Source organism: Giraffa tippelskirchi, chromosome 6 (genome assembly GCF_054371585.1).
Source record: "Giraffa tippelskirchi isolate mGirTip1 chromosome 6, T2T-mGirTip1v1.2.pri, whole genome shotgun sequence".
NCBI lineage: Eukaryota > Metazoa > Chordata > Mammalia > Artiodactyla > Giraffidae > Giraffa > Giraffa tippelskirchi.
The window spans coordinates 42,138,072-42,158,868 of record NC_137280.1 but is presented as its reverse complement, the minus strand read 5'-3'; the positions used below and the strand labels follow the sequence as shown (position 1 = coordinate 42,158,868).

The following is a 20,797-nucleotide window of genomic DNA, read 5'->3' as shown; positions in this document are numbered from 1 at the left end:
GAAGAAAAGCTGTGACCAAACCGGACAGCATATTAAAAAGCAGAGACATTACTTTGCAAACAGAGGTCTGTCTAGTCAAAGTTATGGTTTTTCCAGTAGTCATGTATGGATGTGAGAGTTGGAAGATAAACAAAGCTGAGCACCAAAGAACTGATGCTTCTGAACTGTAGTGCTGGGGAAGACTCTTTAGAGTCCCTTTGACTGCAAGGAGATCAAACCAGTCAATCCTGAAGGAAATCAGTCCTGAATATTCATTGGAAGGACTGATGCGGAAGCTGAAACTCCAATACTTTGGCCACCTAACGGGAAGAACTGACTCATTAGAAAAGACCCTGATGCTAGGAAAGATTGAAGGTAGGAGGAGAAGGGAACAACGGAAGATGAGATGGTTGGATGGCATCACCAACTCAATGGACATGAGTTTGAGCAAACTCCAGGAGATGGTGAAGACAGGGAAGCCTGGCGTGCTGCAGTCCATGGTGTCACAAAGAGTCTGACATGACTGAGCGACTGAACAACAACCTGTTGCGTAGATGAAGTACTTAAATCCTTCTTATTACCAAATAGCTTTCCATAATATGAATATATGACATTTGATTTATCGTTACACTGATTGGTGGACATTTGGGTTGTGTTTCTTTGTGGAAATAACATGAACTTTGTGTATGTGTGTGTTAGTCTCACAGTCGTGTCCAGCTGTTGGTGACCCCATGGACTGGAGCCTGTCAGACTCCTCTTTCCTTAGAATTCTCTTGGCAAGAATACTGGAGTGGGTTGCCATTTCCTTCTCCAGGGGATCTTCCCAAGCTAGGGATCGAACCCGGGTCTCCCACATTGCAGGCCGATTGTTTACCATTTGAGCTACCAGGGAAGCCCCATGAGCTTTGGAATTAAAGAAAAATTCTTCTGATTGTAAGTCTGATCTATGCTTTGCATCACTACCTCTGTTATATATGCATTTAATATTTCGGAACCAGACTGGTTCCCAGTTTCTTTTATTTGTGACACTGAAAACCTTTTTTCCTGAAATTATTCATTCCCCTCAAAAATCTACATTAAAACTTGCTCTAGCCATGAAAAAATGTTCAAATTCTTAACAGTTTAAAGCTATATAGTCAGAGTTTGATACTGTAAGAGAGATTTTTCTGAAGTCAACCTGTCATATTTTCTACATTCATTGAGCTTTGAAACATGAAAAGAGTTTTATTGCAAGTGTCTTGTTCCTATGAATGGTTGCTATGTGGAAATGGACATGATTTTCATCTTGAATCCATTGGAAGTGGACTTGTCAAATGCTAGGAACCATATGATTTGATAATTATTGTTTTCTCCTCTCCCAAGAAGCAAATCGCTGTCATTACCAACTGTCATCAGTTGGTAAATCAACTATCATCTCAGTGGCTATAGACCAGTTGAAGATCCCTCCTTTAATGAAATAAAGCCAAAACTAAGCATTCTCATTTCCCACAAAAATTTTTCTGCCTTTTACAGGGTCTCCACACATGCCTGCATCTACCCTAGCCCTTTGCACTTTCTCTAATTCTTGGTTTGTCTATCATCCCCACTAGACTTGAACCTTCTTAAAGACAACAACCAAGTCCTAGTTGGCTAGGACCTTCATCTTTAGAAGCACCCAATGTCAGCTTTAAATAGGACTTTGCTACAAAAATTGTATGTGACCACTTTATTTGATTGTGTCATCAAAAGCATAGCTATACCACCTTATATTCAAACTATAAAACAATACTTTGATTATTTGCTTCAGAATCTATGAAGCAGCGAGAAGTGTCTGGTGAGTCTTTCAATGCAGCAGGTCCAAGAAGGTCCCACAGATTCCCTCACATTTTAAAATCAGAGAGGAGTGGTAATTCTCACATTTGCCAAGGCTTCCAGTTCCATCCTCCTGAAAATAAAGACAGCTGGATGCATAGAAGGAGTCTTGAGGGTAGCTGAGTGTGTATCCTGTTTGAAACATCCAAGGTAGACCCTGAACTTGCTATGGTGATGGAACTGAGTGTCAGGTCGGTTCGGTGCCCATTTTATATGATAAGCTGGTTCAGCCGCCCTAGGCTATGGGACATTTAATCTGTTTCCCTTTTGAATCAAGTGTTTATATAACTTGACATTTTTTAAAAAATAGGCTTTGTCTTCCTCAGCGCCTGTTGCTCCCTTTAAGACTCTAAAGCAAGCTCTGGCAGCAGACTTCTCTGTGTTTCTCCAAGAACCAAACTTTTTCGCAGAATAAAAATGAAGTCTCTTAGCTCTGAGAATACCTTTTATCACTTTGGACAAGTAACCAGTTGACTTAAATCCTCTCGTAACAGTCAATGCTGAAGTTGCAGTAAAAAGAATAGTCTTACGTACTTGAACTAATGCCATTTTACTGCACAATGGGAAACTCCTTCCAGTTGATAACTTGTTGGAATCTCAGCAGTTAGTAAGCCTTATAACTATTCCAGTGAGCGTAACTGGTAGTTTTTCCTCGTGCCTAAGGAGCTAATCTGTTTGCTGCATTAATATTCAACTTCTACAGGTGTCACAGGTTAATTGCACATTGTAATGCAAATAAAGAAGCTCAGGAATACTTTTTTATTTAATTTTATTGAACTATGGGCTTCCCACGTGGTGCTAGTGGTAAAGAACCCACCTGCCAATGCAGGTTCGATCCCTGGGTCAGAAAGATCCCTGGAGGAGGGCGTGGCAACCCATTCTAGTATTCTTGCCTGGAGAATTCCATGATCAGAGGAGCCTGGCAGGCTACAGTCCGTTGGATCACAAAGAGTCAGACACGACTGAAGCGACTTAGCACACACACAGTTGATTTACAGTGTTGTGTTAGTTTCTGCTGTACAGCAAAGTGACCCAGTTGTACATGTATATATTCTTTTCATATTCTTTCCCACTGAGGTTTCATTTGATAACCTCAAAGTTCTCAAGCCCAGTGATTCTCACAGAGAGCCTAGAAGATTCTTGATTCTTCAAAGCCAGTCTTCAGGGAACTTTCATGGCAACACGTTATGTCATGATGTTATCATTTTCTCATTAGTATTTCCATGCTTGGTTCTATTTTATTCCTATCACTGCTTTTTTCCTTCTTGTCCTTTAATATTTCCACATATAGAGGTCAAAAATCTCTAACTTCCTATTTTGGTGCTACGTAAAGTGAGTTTTTTTGTCAGTGGTCTGTGATGAGATAATGCAGAAATGGAAAGTAAGCATTTTATATAACAGTTTATATATGTCTGCTGAATCTAATGGTAAAAATTGAGGGTATGTATTTTGTACATCTTTGGTTTTTTAAAATTCACTTTTCTGTTCATTGATTTGTATTGTATTTGACACAAGTATCAATCTGTGAAGTACTGGGTTGGGGGAAGCAGATACTTTACCATGAGTAGTTTAAGAAACATTATCCCAATCTAGCAGCACCTGGCTTGTGGGATGAATGGACAGGTCCCCATTTTTCCCACCTAACAATATGGTTTGCCATTATTGGGGAGATTTAGTGGGAAAGGTCTTCATCTCCAGTGGTTTCTAATGCCTTCATCTGACATCAGGCCAACATCCAAGGATTGTGTTTTGGGATAAAGATACATGTGGGACTTGAATTCTAGGCTTTGCCCATCAAAATGCTCCCCATGCATCCCACCCCATCTACATAATCTCCCAAATTATGTAAAATAGCTTTCTGTTTTATTTCTGAAACCATGTTTCATAATACTTGTGTTTTTTTCCCCTAATTTGGGGGTTATTGGTACTTAATATGGTATTATTCCTTGGATTTTAAAATATACTGATGTCTTTCCTCATTTTAGATTGTTTTTGTTCAAGAGTAGTGGACTGAGAACAAGCCTAAGTTTTTGGGACTTCCCTTGTGGCCCAATAGTTAACAATTCACCTTCCAGTTCGAGGGACGTGGCTTCAGTCCCTGGTTGGGGAACTAAGATCCCACACGCCCCAGGGCAACTAAGCCCTTCTTGTGACTGCAGAGCCCACATGCCACAACTAGAGAGAAGTCTGTGTGCCGCAACCAAAGATAAGTAATTTTTTAAAGTTATTATAAGGATAAGCCTAGGTCTTTGATCAATCTTAAGTCAAATGGTAGTGCCTGCTGGTAATGTGCGTCTCATGAATTTTGTTTGAAGGCTCTTTGTTAATGGTGAAATTACGCAACTTGCTGCTGATAATGAAAACATAGAATACTGTGATTATCATAATATTATGATATCATTTTCCCTGACAGCCGTCTTTTGGTTACCATAATTAGCTGCCTTGTCTAATTTGAACAAATGCAGAGTAGTGGAGTCCCTTTTGCTCTGCCTCCTTCCACTGGTGGCTGGCTGATCATCAGCCAGGCCTGTGGATGGGGTGTGTGTGTGTGTGTGTGTGTGTGTGTGTGTGTGTGTGTGTGTATCTGTATTTACAGGGGGACGGTGGACAGGGGCTCAGGAAGATGTGCCTTCCACAGCACTTTTCTTATCCCATTTTTCTTATCCCAACTGGTATCTGTCCTCTGCTCAGAGTGGAGAGCACGCCTTGGGTGCTTAGATGTTCTTTCATAGAAGCACTACTGTCAGTCACATCTATAGCCATGTCTCATAGCACACCTGCTTATGCCAAACCTTGTCCTTCCCATGCCCTTAGACAAGGTTCTCTGGGACTTGCTGAGAGGCCGGGTTACATGAGGAGCACAAATCCTACTGTCTGTCAACTTGCATGTCCACCCCACAGCCAGAGAGAGGGCCAGCTCTGCATTCTAAAAAAAGCAACAACTCCTTATACAAAAAAATGTCACTCATCCTGCCTCAGATTGGGCCCAAGCTCAGAAGTATATAGGCATTTCATAATATTCCAGAAATATTCTCTGAATGACAGAAAATTGAGCCAGTGTCACCTTTATGGAGGAAGCTTCCTTCTACCAATAGTCACAGGGTTTCCATCTGGATTGGATGTCCCCGGAAAGGAGAGAAAGGAGAAGCAGAGAGAAACAGAGGGTGGGGGTGGCGGGGGAGAGAGCAAGAGCACCCCTGGTCTCTGTCACCCCTGTGTACAGAAAACATCAACTCTGCTCACCTAGGAATCGGCAAACTCCTAGGTCTGGATTTTCCCCCAGATGTGCTCTTGTGATTTACAATTCAATATTCTGTTTCCCTTGTGTTGAACAGCAGGCAAACTTGCATTCAAATTGACCATTATTCTGTACATAATATGAAATGTTTATTCTGAGGATGAAATAATAGATACATAGGGAAAGAAAATAAAAATGTAGTATTAAATGTGTGCATTTTTGTGTCATCTGTTATCCTTAGGAGAGACAGAGGGATAATTGTAGCATAACTACATTATAAACTATTAAAGGATATGGAACTACTTGAGGCCTAATTTAATTTTTGTTTGTTCTACAAAGGTCATGTCTTAAAATAGCCTCTTGCAGGCATGCAAAGCCCTTTACTTTGCATAAGGTGGCTGGGAAGAAGCCTGGGTTTTAGAGTCAAAGCAGCGAGTTTGCATATGCAACATGTTCACACATCTGTGTACTCATAAAGATGTGTGTTTCCCTTTGTTTCTCTTTCTGTAAGCCAACTGCAGCATTCAGAAACATCAGGATTTGTTATATGTTGTGCGGATTTGTTCCATTTATGTATTCTTGCATTTTAAAGAGAAAGCTGCCTTAAGCAATCATTTTAAAGACCAAAAATAAATCTATCATGTTACAGCAGTTTTTAAATAACAGCATTTTTTAATGTGTATGGAAAAATTAGATCAAAATGTTCTAGAAGGTGGTGACTTCTACATAGACATTAAAAAATAAAGTGATTTCAAATCTTGTCAGTTATAACAAAATATGAAAAATTATATACTAATTCATGAATATGAACCATTGGTAAATGTATTTCTTTTTTGTTTGGTTTGTTTTTTAATTATTATTTTTTGTATTTCTTTATAAATACTGAATATAAAATAAAATACTGAGTTTAATACGTTACCTACATTATCTGGATCAAGCAAAAAGTAGTAATGGCCTCTACTTTTAATGAAAAGCTTTATAGCATCTGTGTTTCCAACTTTTCTCATTAAAAAGTTAAAATACGAGCATTTTTAACAAAATAAACATTTCATTTTTTTCACCTTACTGAAGTCTATATTTCAGGCTCTTAAGTGATATTTTGCCCCTGAAAACAGTGACACCTGAATTTTTGTCCCATTAAATCATCAACTTAAGTATATAAAGTTGAACAGTTAACCTTATGAACCCGTATTTCCTCATCCATAAAATGGGTTAGTAATGTTCCCTGTTTAAAGGGAACTTTTGAGGAATAAATGATACAATCACTATTAAGGAAATAACATATCTCTTGGCATAAAGTAAGCGCTTAACATAAGCAAGTTGTTATTGTTTGTTAGCTGTAAAGAACTTTCAACCTCTCTTCTACTGCCTCCACTGTTTCTTTCCTCCATTTCAGAAAAGGAAATGAAATAAAAATTCAGATTTCAATGCAAGTAGAATATTTAATGATGTTTCTTTGACCTGGAAAGTTCACCCTCTAGAACTAGTTTGAAAAGTGAAAGTGTTAGGCACTCAGTAGTGTCCGACTGTTTGCCACCCCACAGACTGTAGCTGGCTCCTCTGTCCATGGGGATTCTCCAGGCAAGAATACTGGAGGGGGTTGCCATTCCCTTCTCTAGGGGATCTTCCCAACCCAGCGATCAAACCCAGGTCTCCTGCATTGCAGGCAGATTCTGTACTGTCTGAGCCACCAGGGAGCCCTGAAATAGTTTGCGTTGTGTTGTGCTTAGTCGCTCAGTCATGTCTGACTCCTTGTGACCCCATGGACTATATCCCACCTGGCTCTTCAGTCCGTTGGGATTCTCCAGTTAAGAATACTGGGGTGGGTTGTCATTCCCTTTTCCAGGGCATCTTCTCGACCCAGGGATTGAACCAATCTCCTGCACTGCAGGCAGATTCTTTACCGTCTGAGCCGCCAGGGAAGCTCTGAAATAGTTTACTTCAATACAATAAAATATGTGCTTCAAAAAGTAGGAACCAGGTATTCAAGTAAGTATGGTATTTCCTTAAAGAGTGATGAATTTTCCCATCTGCACGTGATTATGAGGCTATGGTAAGTGTTTCCAGAGATGACAGGTTTTAAAAGTTAATCAAGTCATCGAACCAATAAGCATTTAAAAAAAAAGAAGCCTCTTAACCAGTATCAATGTCTCCTTTAAGTCAACCATGCAAAGAGTTTCCGTTCAGTGGAAAAAGTTCCCCTAGGCAACAAAGGCAAAGTAATCAACAAGAGCATTACCAAATACTTTTTTTTCTGGTATGATTTTTCTTTTCTTGAGTAATTTAGCTCATCTGATATATTCCCTAGAACTGATTTTTGACGCACGAGTATATCCATAATCCCTAATGAATTCCTGCCAGAGCTTTGGTCATTGTGTAACACAGACAGTCACACCATTCCAACAAATTTCATTGTCCTAATTGGTTAATACTTTCCGTCTGTTTTGTCTTCTCCAAGACTTCTTGCAAATTAAGTATTAGCTGTGTAAGATGACACATCAAATTAGTGACCAAGATAGAGTACAGATTGGCTGAATCGTGGTCCTAGGCTGTGACCAGTGAACCACACTGAAAAAGTGATTTTTCTAAAGTGATTCAATAGCTGCCACTTGCAGAGTCATCTATCAGAGGTGGTTTGGTGTAACCTTGTCAGGGGACCGAGAATAAATCTGATAGTGTTTGAAGGTTCCCTCCCTGCTTTCCTTCCTTTATTCTTTCCTTCCTTCAGTAAATATTTATTAAGGGCTTTCTCTGTGCTAAGTGCTTTGGCAAGAACCCAGGGATGAATCAGATATGGATCCTGTCCTGAAGGGGTTTATAATCTAGCAGAGAAAGACAGCAGGAATCACCTGAACTCATATGCTAAGTGATGTGAGAGTTGTCTAAAGTGATGGGATAATTCAGAGGGGAGACATGATTTCAGTTTTGGGAATTAAGAAAAACATGAATCTCTTGGAGCCTGAGAAGAGTTTTGGATCTTTTTCAAGAAAAGTAAACGTTTCATTAAGCGTATCATTTCAAAGAGTTTATGGAAGCACTGGAAGTATGTGTGTATTTGTGTGATGTGTGGTATGTGTGTATGGGGTATATGTGTATATATGTGGTATGTGTATGTGGTGTGTATATATGTATGTTATGTGTGTGATATGTGTGTATGGCATGTGTATGTACATGCGGTATGTTATGTATTTGTGGTGTGTGTATGTGTGTGAGGTGTATATAGGTGTGTGGTGTGTGTGTATGTGTGTGAGGTATGTATGTGTGGTGTGTGTGTATATGTATGTGATGTGTGTGTGGTGTGCGTTTGTGAGTGGGATGTGTATGTGTGTGAGGTATATATGTATGTGATGTGTGTGGGGGTGTATATTTGTGTGTGACGTGTGTGTGTGTTGTGTGTATGTGATGTATGTGTGGTATGCGACTATGTGTGTGAGGTGTGTATGTGTGTGGTGTGTGTGTGTGAGGTGTGTATGTGATATGTGGGGGGGGTGTTTGTGTGTGAGGTGTGTATGTGTGTGAGGTATATATGTTTGTATGTGTGTTTGGGGGATGGGGACGTGCTAGGCTGCAGGTTAAGGCTCCTTGACTTGGACAATAAGTATTTGACTTGAACCCTCAAGTAGAGGTAGGAGGGCTTGGATGGGAAGAACATATCAGAAGGAGCTGTGGATGGAGAGAGCACCAGGAGGAGACTGGGAACTAAAAAAGCACCACCATCTGGTCTTAGATTCTGTTTTCCTGTTTGAGAAGCAGTTTTCTGTTTGAGTCACCCTGCTGAACTTTAGGGACCTTCGTGAGCCACAGACATGCTAAAAGTTTCTTGTTTTGATAAAATCCTTTCTTTTCATCAAGTATCTTTTCTTGATGAAAAGGTTTTATTTTTCCTATATATTAGTCCCTCTAAGAAAAGCATGTAAAACTAGTGCCCTTGTGTAATGAAACTTTTTTTTAAATCTTTTCTGTGTACATCTATAATGGGGTTATCTTCCTAGTAAACTTTGAATGTCACTTTAAATAATCCCAGCCATTCATACAAAAGACTGAAGATTCTTGATCTGAGCAAATTACTATTTAATCAAGGTAAACATCATAAGGTGGCGACCTTATTAAAGTTTATTATGCTCTCCTTTGGCATTTTGGGGGATGTTTCAAAGTCTGTATTCAAAATAGACAGATACATCAAATAAATAACCAAACACTTCACTTTTCATAGTATGTGAAATGTGTCTCTGCTTTTTAGTTTTAAAGAATGGGATAGACCCACTTCCTATAATTGCAGGGCAGATTAAGTGATGTAATACTTGTACAGGGCTTGGGAAAGGCTTACATCGTAGTGTTCAGCTGATGTCAGCTGTCATCATCATTTATTTTCATGTTTACCTTAGATATTTTTCTACATCTTTTCAGTATCTGATTCTTCAGCTAGATACCTTCTACATACTATTCAGCAAAAATTTTACCCAGGAAGTCATCAACTCTTAGAAATAGAGCCTTCTTAATGTCAATCCAATGTCAGAAAATTCAGGCTCTCAAAACAGATAATTTGAGGAGCAATTGGTGACATATCTCTTTGTCCACTTGGGTTGCTATAGCAGAATATCATAAAGTCAGTAGTTTATAAACAACAGAAATTTATTTCTTACAACTCTGGAGGCTGGAAAGCCCAAGATCAAGAGTTGGTGTCTGTGGGTGCCTGAAACCTGGCCCACAGATACTCATCTTCTCACTGTATCTCACATGGCAGGAGGGGTGAAGGAGCTCTCTGGGGGTTTCTATTATAAGGGCACTAATCCCATTCATGAGGACTTTACCCTCATGACTTAATCACCTCCCAAAGGCCTCAGCTCCGAATAATGTCACTTTGGGCATTAGCTTTCAATATATGAATTTGGAGGGCACTCAAACCTTCAGTTTATAAAAACATAAAAAGTGATTTTTTTAACATGAAGTAGCGTTTGAATAAAAACAAGAACATATGTGCCACAGGTTCTTTAAATAAGCTTCTCTAAAACTATATAGTTTTCAAAGTGTAATCCTTGGACCAGCAGCAGTAGCATCACTTGGCAATTGTTCAAGTTGCAGATGCTCAGGCCCAGACCTGAACTACTGTATTTGAAATCAGGGAATTGGAGCTCAGTGATAGTTTTTTTTATAAGCTTTCCAGGTGATTCTGATGCAGGTTAAGGTCTGAGAACCACCACTCTAACACATTTCAGATTAAAAATAAACTTCATTGTGGAATAAGTATTGTTATTTGCACATTAAAAATATTATAACCATTTTCCATACATTCATTATATAAGAGATTAACTTGGCAATATAAAAGTAAGCACAAACTCATAGCAACAGATATCATTTAGTAACCAAATTATATATTCTTTACAACAGCCTCCAGCATCTTCACTTCCCTGCATCCCACAGCATGTTGATTGTGCATAGATGTAATGTGAGCTGTGACACTTTATATTACACCCATCCCTGGTATCTCAGTGGTAAAAATCCACCTGCAATGCAGGAGACACGGGAGACGCAGGTTCAATCCCTGGGTCAGGAAGATGCCCTGGTGGAGGAAATGGCAATCCACTCCAGTATTCTTGCCTGGAGAATCCCATGGACAGAGGAACCTGGTGGGCCACAGTCCATGGAGTCACAAAGAGTTGGACACAACTGAAGCGACTTTGCACACAGCACATCCCTTTATGTAGGTTTTTCACAACTTCCTCCTCCTTTTTCTAACTTCCTCCTACAACGATCATCCTGAGTACAAAATACTTAGAAAAATGCAAAGCATTAGACAAACTTTCATCCTTTGTTATTGGCAGTGAGGTCAGAAACCCGCCCCTGTGCTGTATCAACACATGATCTCATTAGTGGGCACACATAACCCAAACATCAGTTGATTTTCCTGGATTCAAATTTCATGAACACGCCTGTTTGAGGGTGGAAGAACTCACTCAGGACTGCTGTCATTTCCAAGGAACTTGATTTCTTCTCCACTCTCAGCTTGTCCTCTTCCAAAGAACTCACCTCTGGGACCAAGACAGATAGGAATTCCTGCACACAGACAGAAATGTGCATCCTCAAATAACACCAAACACATTGTGCCAGCAGTGCAGTGTCTATACCTGTTCTTATTCTTGCTGTCCTAAAATTAGTAACACGGTCTATATGTGCCCTGGTTGCAGATTTGTCTCAAGAAGTCTGGTTTTGCTTTCATTTTGTGTTTTCTGCCCCCAGAGTCTGGAAAATAGGGCATGCCTATTTGCTGGTGGCCGTTCAGAAACCTCAGGCTCCCTGAACATCAGAGAGGAGGGGAGGGCTGACCTTCTCAGGCCCTTGCTGTCTCAGGCTACCACTCTTAGAGGGAAAGAAATGATGTGAAGAAAGTGAACCATGACGTTTGTTTAATTTAAAAGTCAGCTTCTGCCAAGAATCCGCTAGAAAAATAGTGAGCTGAACTGTTAAATGTTGAGCTCTCTTATGGGACCCCTTTCAGCCTGGTGGGCACAGCCCTGGATGAGGGTGATGAGGCAGAGCTACTTTTATGCCTTAGAAGAGGTTTGGAAAGGGGCTGGAAGGGGTTTGGGTCACCAGGTTTAGGGGACAGTGTGAGGGGTCCAGTAGGCCTGTGGGTTTCCAGTGATGCATTCCTCAGAGCCATGCTGCCCTGCCTTTGGCCCATCCTTCCTCCCAGTTGCCTAGCCTTATCTCTGGGCCATTGAGGAGCATTAGGGAACCACTTTCATAGCCCGGTTCTACCAAGAAATCTTCTGGGCTTGCTTCTCATCTTATTGAGGCAGCAACTGAGAGCTCTTATGTAAATATCAATAAAAGTGTTGGTCGCTCAAACTCTTTGTGACCCCATGGACTGTAGCCCACCAGGCTCCTCTCTCCGTGAAAGTGTCCAGGTAAGAATACTGGGGTGGGTTGCCATTTGCTTCTCAAATATCAATAAATGCTTCATTGTAAGACCAGTGAGAGAAGCGTGTGGGAATTAAAGGCCTTTTCTTGTCTTAGTGGCACATTTTATGCCACAGGTTCTAAGCTTGGTTACTGTGCTATTGGAAGGAGTGAGCTTGGCCATCACCTTGGGTAAGAATGCTAGAAGCACTCCCTCCTGGAAGATGGGAGGGTTGAAGGTCTAGCTCCTGGGAAGCATCTCTGAAGCACTGGTTTATTACAAAGTGATCCTTGGGGATCATGGAGAGCAGGACTGGGCAGAGGAAGAAGTAGAACTATGATGTCACCACCACGGCCTCTGCTGATCCTGCAGGTCACTCTGATGGTTGTCAACAGTTGGGATGAGAGGAGTGGGCCTTTATACCTCTACTGTGATCCTTCCTTGGGTAGAGGCTGTCCCTGGGAAAGAGATGTGACCTTGGGAAAAATGACTCTCTTCCACCTTAAACAATCCCTAGAAAGGATCTCAGCTGAGAGTTTTGTTGGTGTTTAGTCGCTAGGTCATGTCTGACTCTTGCGACCCCATGGACTGTAGCCCGTCAGGCTTCTCTGTCCATGGAATTCTCCAGGCAAGAATGAGACTTGGAATCTGCAGGTTAGTGTCCAACGATGCTGTGTGCAGAAGTAAAGCCCTGCTGTCCGAGGTTCAATGATGTCTAGTAGTCTACAACATCCAGCACTTCATCAAACAGAATCCTATGATCTGAGGACAAGGACCATACCTAGTCTGACTCCATATCCCAGCGGTACTGTTGTGACACCTAGTGAAGTGTCAGTCGCTCAGTCATGTCCGACTCTTTGTGACCCCAGGGACTGTAGCCCGTCAGGCTTCTCTGTCCATGCAATTCTCCAGGCAAGAATACTGGAGTGGGTTGCCATTCCCTTCTCCAGGGGATCTTCCTGACCCAGGGATCGAGCCCAGGTCTCCTGCATTGCAGGCAGATTCTTTACCACTGAGCCACCTGGGAATCCTGTATTGGCTGCCAATACTTCGAGCCTCTGAGATGAGGAGGGCTTCAGTCCTGAGGTAAGGGTAGGGGGAAAGCTGGGCCACACTCCACCAGTCACTACAAAGAATAGTAAAAAAAAAAAGAAAAAAAAAAGACTGTAATAGGTAGTTAAATGGTTTATGTGGGTAGTTTTGGAACAAGAAGTATGACATCATCAAACTCCCACCCATGCACATGGTTTGTGCTCAGAGAGGAAACATTGGATTGAACGGCTTGTTATTCATGGAGAGTAGATAATGCTTCCAAACGTCATCCTATTTATGTCACTCTAAGAAGCAATTGCCTTTGATTCTGTGCTTAAAAATTTAAACATAGTAGGTAAATTTCCAGGACGAGGCCAAAGACACATCTGTTTGAATTCTCAATGCACAGCTGCCAGAGGGGACATATCCCACATGTAAACTATCCAGCTCGAAAAATCTATTCTTAGATAATGTCAATGACCATGGAAACAGACCTCTGTTACTGGAGTTAATTGAGAGAGTTCAGGTCCAAATTACTTTATCAGTCATTTAGTCGATGACATTTATTGAGAAAATAACCTTTTATATAAAGGTTGTAGGGCACCACCAAAGTGGAGTGGAAATAATGACTACTCACATTTGGCTCATTCTTCATTGTCTGTAGACTGTTTTAGCATAATACTATCTCATTTAATGAGCTCTGTGAATGTCTCCATTTTATAGATGAGGAAAGTGAAGGTCAGAAAGGCAAGTAAATTACCCAAGTTCAAGCAACTAATAATAGGTGCTATTATTTTACCTAAAGTATTTGCTAGGAATCTGCACTCCAAAAGAAGTTACAGCTCTCTCTCTCAGAGAGGGAATATCAGAGAAAGCTGGTGTGTGTCTATGTGTGTATGTGTGTGTGTGTGTGTGTGTAAAACAGCTAAACAGTCGTGAACTTGGTATGGATAGGGTAAGCACTGCATCTCTGAGGTGACCTCAGTCTTTAGAAGGATTCTCTAACCCAGCACTCAAAAATATGGAGTAGGCTTGAAGAAAAATCAAGAGTTGCTCCTCTGAGTGATCTCTCTAAAGATGAGGAATCTAACGGTGACTCCAGGTGTGAAGCTAGGAGATGTAACAAGTCCAAGTGCAATTTAAATCAATGCAGGACTCTTTCTTTCTATCAGTGAATCCCTTTGACATGTCTTTTCAATTCCTCAATCTGTCCTTTACTTAATCATCTATGGGACTGAAGCTGGAGCTGTTTGCCAGTAAAATGGTTCTACTAGATTTATTATCCTTAAAACCGGTTTCTTTAGATGGTCCTCCCTGTTGCACACAGCCTTATAATGTTGTCTAAGACCACCTGATCTTCCTCACTAGATTTTATAGGTAGACCCTTCCCCCATTGACCAGCTCCATTAAAGAATTCCCACATGGGTCCAATCCAGTTTTTCTGATAGAATATAAACATAGAGTAAAATGCAGTGTTAGAAGGAATACTGATGGATAGAGGGGAAGAAAAGACTAAGAACCTCTGAGACACTGTATCTGTGAAGGAGCAAATCTTACTAAGTCGTTTTGGTTTCTGTAAAGATGAACATGATGGGTAGGTTTCTCTTCTCTGCCGTAACAGTGAGTATGGTGGTGGTAGGTGGCTCAGTAGTCAGTGAGAACCCACTAAAACTGAGTTTGAGGGTGGAGAGAAGCAATCAAGCCAGGTAAGCTAGAGCACGGATGGGTGTCAGTAGACAATGCAAGGTCTAGACAGATGTAGAGGAGGGATCTTAAGAGACAGTGGAGTTGCTTTATATGGTGTATGGAGCATGGGAGTGAGATGTTTGCTTCTAGAACTTTTGGGAGCAGATAATGGTATCTAGGCATCCTCAGTGAGAGAAATGAGAGTGCCAAGAGGCTCAGATGAAAACGCAGAGGGAGAAGACTGGGATCCAGTTCCTGACTGGGATATGCTTTGGGGATCTGGCTAGACAACTGAGCCAGAAAGTCCAGCCCGAGAGCTCCAGACCCCAGTTGGGAGGAGCTGTAGGCAGGTGTGGCTAGGGTAGGGAGAGATGTTAGACAGAAACTCCCAGAGGAGGACCTTCCATGGCCAAAGCAAAACTGAAAGACATATGGCCAGATCAACTTTAGGAAACAGAGAGAGCTGGGCTGGCCAGGAAATTGAGAGGACATGATACTGGCCGTTGGATGCTGAGCCTCTTGGGAATGGAAAGACAAGAAGAGAAGGGGTCAGTCTGAGAATGTCTGTTTAGAGAAAAGGTCACATACAGTGGTGTTCATGTTTCTGGAGTATCCAAAAGAGAACAGATGAGACCTTTCATAGTCAGCCAGCCTGAGCTTGTGTGTACCATGAGCTTGTGTCTGATCAGAATGAGCCAAAGCATCTTCTGAGGACTCGGGTTCTTCTCTCTGGCCAGCTTAAGTCCTGAGTTTCCACAATCAAAAATAACATGGGCACTGATCTGCTAGCTCAATATTGATACTAGGTTATGGATCTGTAGACGGAAGTGCAAGGCTTTTGGCTCAAAGTGTTGGTTTAAACCACTCACCACAATTGTTTTAGAAGTAAAAAAAAAAAGTATAGTCCACAAGTTATTCAAATTGACTATGATGCCCTTCCTTTAAGGTGACTGTGAATTCATCAGGCATCAGGATTACTGCTTAATTCCTCAGAGATGTCAGTTACCAGTTAGTTTCATGGAGCCAGGTTCCTCTTCAAGTAGCCACAGGGATTCATAGGTGGTTTTATTTTTGTTTCTGTTTTCACTTTTTTACTATCGCCTGGATCATGTTGTTTCTATCCATACAGAATGCTGTGATAATCACTCAACAAGTTTGAAAAATAAACATGACCTGGCTTTTCATCATCTCATGCATGATGAAAAAATATGCTTCTAGTTTTTTACATTACATAAACCCCCCTTTTGAAGAAGAATAATGAATAGAGTTGCCCCAAGTTAGTTAAAATAACAATGGGTCTCGTTGTACATGATCATGTAATTCTCAAAATTTTTTCAAGAAGTGGTCTTGCTTTGCCATTGTGTTGCCCACAGCTCCCATCTCTATTTATGAATCTGTGTTTGTCTAGGGTGTGCGCTGCTCATCATCAGTCTGGTTCTCTTTTCAGTCACACTCCCACGGGTGCCACCTGCTTTTCATGATCAGCTCTAGGGCTTCTTTGTTTAATACCAACTTGGCACCCCTGTCTGTCATTGTCTTGTAAATGTTGGTGCTTTCTGATTAGTACTCTATGGGCTGAGAAAGGACCTTGATAGATCATTTAATCTCAAACCTTGCCTTCCAAGAGAATCAGAACAGAACCATCCCAGAGAGGTAAGAACCTAATTCTCAAAGATGTTCCGAGAAAGTAATTTCACAGCTTTCCTTACTATCCCACTTAAGTGTGTTAAAAGACAATAACCTTTACAGACAGAAAGTGACTCTTCTTTAAAAATCTCTAATTAAGCTTCCTCATGCTGCAATTTAAATTCTTCTTGGGAGCCCAGGAGGGATGAAGAATGGTTGGTGGATGCCCTTATATTCTGAAGGAGCCTCCTAATTGTCCCTTTATTTCTCTTCTCCTATAGCTATCTGATCATTGATCTTCAAGCATTGCTTTATCATTTGGTTTGGTTGCATGGTTTGGGGGCTTTTTTAAGCTCCACTTCACAGAATGCAAAACAAAACAAGAGCAGGCATGATGGGTTGGCGGTACAAGCTAGAGAGTATCAGAAAACCTGACCTCGCGCTTGTGAGCACAGTTGCACCAGGCACATTAGTCTGTCGCACACAAAAATCCCACATCCCAAAGAGAGGTTATTCAGAGCTCAGAAACTAAAAGTGGCACATCTTCTACTAAGAAAGATAGGACACAAATAAGGTTTAATGTTTTTTCTGTTCAGGGTTAATTTTCTCCTGTTTTCCAGATCATCACGATATGTCCTGGAAAACACACTTTTTCACTTTCAAATAAAACTATCAGTCAGGCTCTCGGCCAGCAAGAAACAGACCACACAGCACACTCAAATTAGGGTGATTGGAGGAGAGTGTAGGAAAGAGACTCAGGTGAAACAGGGTGAGGGGAGCCCCAGGAAGTGGGAATAACTGGGTTCTGTTCTCACCCCAAGGTCTGAAGAGTTGAGGAAACCAGAACCCAGATACAACGAGGACTATAGAGAGAGAGTCCAGTGGGAGCTGGGTCCCCGAGTAAGGGCTACAAGACCACTGTGACTCCACAGCTCACTGCGACTATTCTTCTGCCAGTGTGGCATCTCCTAAAAGGTGGCCAGTCTCCAAAGAAAGCAGGAGGGCTTGGGACCCTACTGCTGTGGTCCATTTCAGTCAGCCTTCCAGGACCCAGAGTAAAGAAGGAAAAGTTGGAGAGTAGGCTGGTAGGCAAATGAAGAATTTCCAGCATTAACGGTAGGAAGAAATTTGGCTTCTTATGAAAAGTAGAATTTGGGTTATCTATTCTGCTTAGTTCACCTTTGGAAAGTGAATTATTTCAACAGTGTGACTATAGAAGAAACAGCTAATTGTTAGTAGAGGCAAGTCTACAGTTCTGATTTGCTGAGATCATCCAAAATGACTTATCCTGGTACAATAAAGAATCAATAGTCGAGTATCAGCTGGAAGTTGCCATTGATTTTGGGGAATGCCATCTCCTGGTGCATTAACTGAGAGTTGATGCTTCTCGTTTCAAAGGTTGGAACAAACCTCAAATCTCCCTGCAAGCTTTCTGCCACCAGTATTAATTATTCAGACATTTTACCCTTTAAGGGTGGAAAGAGTGATTACTTCTTCAGGCTTTGATTTCAGGATCTTCCTCAATCTGCCCTTTCCTCCTTCTCATTTGCAGGGAAGCAAATGCAGATTTATATCAGAAACATAGGCTCAAATGGTTTTCCTGGTTCCAACCTTTGGACTTCACAGTAATGTCTTCCTGCCTCTGTGTTTCATAAAAATGGAAGCAAAGTGTTTCCGAAAGTCTGACTTAGTTTAAAGAATGAGAATCTGGCATATGGTTATTCTTATCCCTACTCTATTTTTATCAGCAGTCTCAGTGACATAAGAGATTTTAGAACTCAAACTCTCTTTCAGGATCGCCTTTCTACCTCATGGACATCAGTAGCCTGACGTGTAACTTGGATATATATACCCTGCCAGGTTGTTAGGGAACAGCTAATAAAAAATCACAGGTGCTGAAAAAAGTGACACATCATTTACCTTTTGATAACATCGCTGTCTCCATGTACAGACTTTATTTACTGCCTCTTTACATATTTTCAGCAAGCAGCCAGTGGTTTGAGTTTAACCTCTCTGGTTAAATGTCTACAACACCAGAAATAGGAATACTAATTTTTTTCTTACTGAAAGCAAAAAAAAAAAAGAGCAAGGGAGAGAATGAAATGAAAAAGAAAAATTTTCCTAGCCTGTCTCTATCCCTTCAACTGTAAAAAAAAAAAAAAAAAAGTCAAAAGAAGATTCCCTAAATTAGTCTTTTAATTGTTTGGAAATGGTTAACCGACTTACACAAAGAACCAGAGTCTTGTCAAGTATGGCTTTGTTTGATGACAGCAGAACTGCTCAGTAAGTTACTTTTTACCCAGAATGGTCTCAGAGATGCCTCTTATAATCCAGTGATTGCTCAGCCACAGGAAGCAGCTACCCTGACCCTGGATGAAGCCATGAAATGGAATTTTTGACTTTGCCATGTCTTGCCCTGTCAGTTACCCAACTTCTAAGTGTTGTGTGTGTGTATGTGTGTGTATGTGCTCAGTCATGTCTGACTCTTTGCAACCCCATGAACAGTAGCCCACTAGGCTTCTCCATCCATGGATTTTCCAGGCAAGAATACTGGAGTGGGTTGAACACCTGTCTCTTGCTTCTCCTCCTTTGGCAGGATTCTTTACCACTAGTGATACCTGGAGAGTCCTTACTCTAAGTGTTGGTGGCCTTCAGTCTGCCCTTACCTGTCTGGAGAGTCTGTTGAAGCACATCCATACCCTCCAGACACTTTCATCCTGCACCCCAGTGTTCTCAGGACCACATTAGCTGGCATGTATTTTAAGGCAGTGATTAATTAATTTTAATGCATCCCCAAATTACTTAAATTTCATAAAGGGCTCTCAGACACCAGCACAAAGTTTTGTTGGCAATTTGGGGGCAGCTATGCCTTCTGATTCCCTTCAAATCACATGCCACGAGACATGGCTAATACTTTGTAAGTCTACTTTGTTTCTTATATTTATCTCTTTTGGGTTTCATAATACCTCCCAAGTAAGAAGCCAGTATTTGGAAATGATAAATGATTTCCCTAAAGACACAGATAATGAGAGCCAATCATGAACTGACATGGGGCATTTGGCCTTGTCATTTTATGCAGTTCTGTGTATTATGATCTATAGGGAAAGAGAAGTGTGTGTGTGTGTGTGTGTGTGTGTGTGTGTGTCTTTGTTCAGTAGGAGCAGAGACTAAGGGAAACGTGGAAGGGAGAGCAGTGGGGCCCATCTTCCTCAGCAGTAGGGGACAGTTGGCAGCACGCTGAGCTGAGTAATCAATCAATGGCTTGGCCACAATATGTCAGAATCCAGAGCATCATGAAGTCACAGAGCACCCTTCGGTATTGTCAAAAAAACACCATATGTCACCTCCCTGGTTAGATGCAGGGAAGAATTTCCTAACCGAGGCATTATTAAACATCCAGATGTATTCCTGGTCATCTCTAGAGATTTTAGGAAGACACTAAATTTAAAGTATGGGCTTTTCATTGGTTAGGACTCTGCACTTCCACTGCAGGGTACACAGGTTCGATCCCTGGTTGGGGAACTGAGATCTCGCAAGTCGCACACAGCACAGCCCTGCCCCCCCCCAAAAAAAAATCAAAGGAAAAAATTATGGGCTTCCCTGAAAGAGAGGTCATGGATTCAAAGGCCTCTGAAGTCTATTTAAGCAAATGGGCAGTGTATTATTCTATATACATATATATATATATATATATATATACACACACACATATATATATAATTGCTTTACAATGTTGTATTAATTTCTACTATACAGCAAAGTGAATCAGATATACATACATATACATATATATATATATATATATATCCACTCTTTTTTGGATATCCTTCCCATTTAGGTCACCCCAAGCTATACAGTAGGTTCTTATTAGTTATCTGTTTATACATATTATCAATAGTGTACATATGTCAATCCCAATCTCCCAATGCCTTCTGCACATCCTCCTTCCCCCTTGGTGTCCATACATTTGTTGTTTAGGTCTGTGCCTCTCTTTCTGCTTTGCAAGATCATCTATACCATTTTTCTAGATTCCACATATATACAATATTTGTTTTTCTCTTTCTGATTTACTTTACTTTGTATGACAATCTCTAAGTCCATCCACATCTCTACAAATGACTCAATTTTGTTCCATCTTACAGCTAATATTCCATTATATATATATATATATATATATATATATATATATATACATATATAGATAGATACACATCTCCTTTATCCATTCCTCTGCTGATGGACATTTAGATTGCTTCAATATCCTGGCTATCGGAAACAGTGTTGCAGTGGACACTGGGGGTGCATGCGTCTTTTTGTATTATGGTTGTTTTCTCTGGGTATATGCCCAGTAATAGGATTGCTGGGTCATATGATAGTTCTATTTTTAGTTTTCTAAGGAACCTTCGTACTTTTCTCCATAGTGGCTGAATCAATTTACATTCCCACCAACAGTGTTAGAGGGTTCCCTTTTCCTTCTTATTCAT

General features: G+C 40.9%; 1 protein-coding gene and 1 long non-coding RNA gene across 6 annotated transcripts in view; one reads left to right on the top strand and one right to left on the bottom strand.

Annotated features, from left to right (window-relative positions):
* KCNB2 (potassium voltage-gated channel subfamily B member 2) overlaps window positions 1-20,797 on the top strand; it is a 435,594-nt gene that overhangs the window by 180,818 nt on the left and 233,979 nt on the right. The gene's annotated exons all lie outside the window — the stretch shown is intronic.
* LOC145510458 (uncharacterized) overlaps window positions 1-20,797 on the bottom strand; it is a 51,477-nt gene that overhangs the window by 12,434 nt on the left and 18,246 nt on the right. Inside the window, exons 1-2 of one of the 2 annotated variants that reach the window (XR_014057033.1) lie at window positions 13,639-14,835; window positions 11,023-11,122 (exon numbers count right to left, since the gene is read on the bottom strand). This is a non-coding gene — a long non-coding RNA (uncharacterized LOC145510458). Of the gene's footprint in view, window positions 1-10,858; window positions 11,123-13,638; window positions 14,836-20,797 lie in introns of those variants that run through there. The other variant, XR_014057032.1, reaches the window with a different exon arrangement.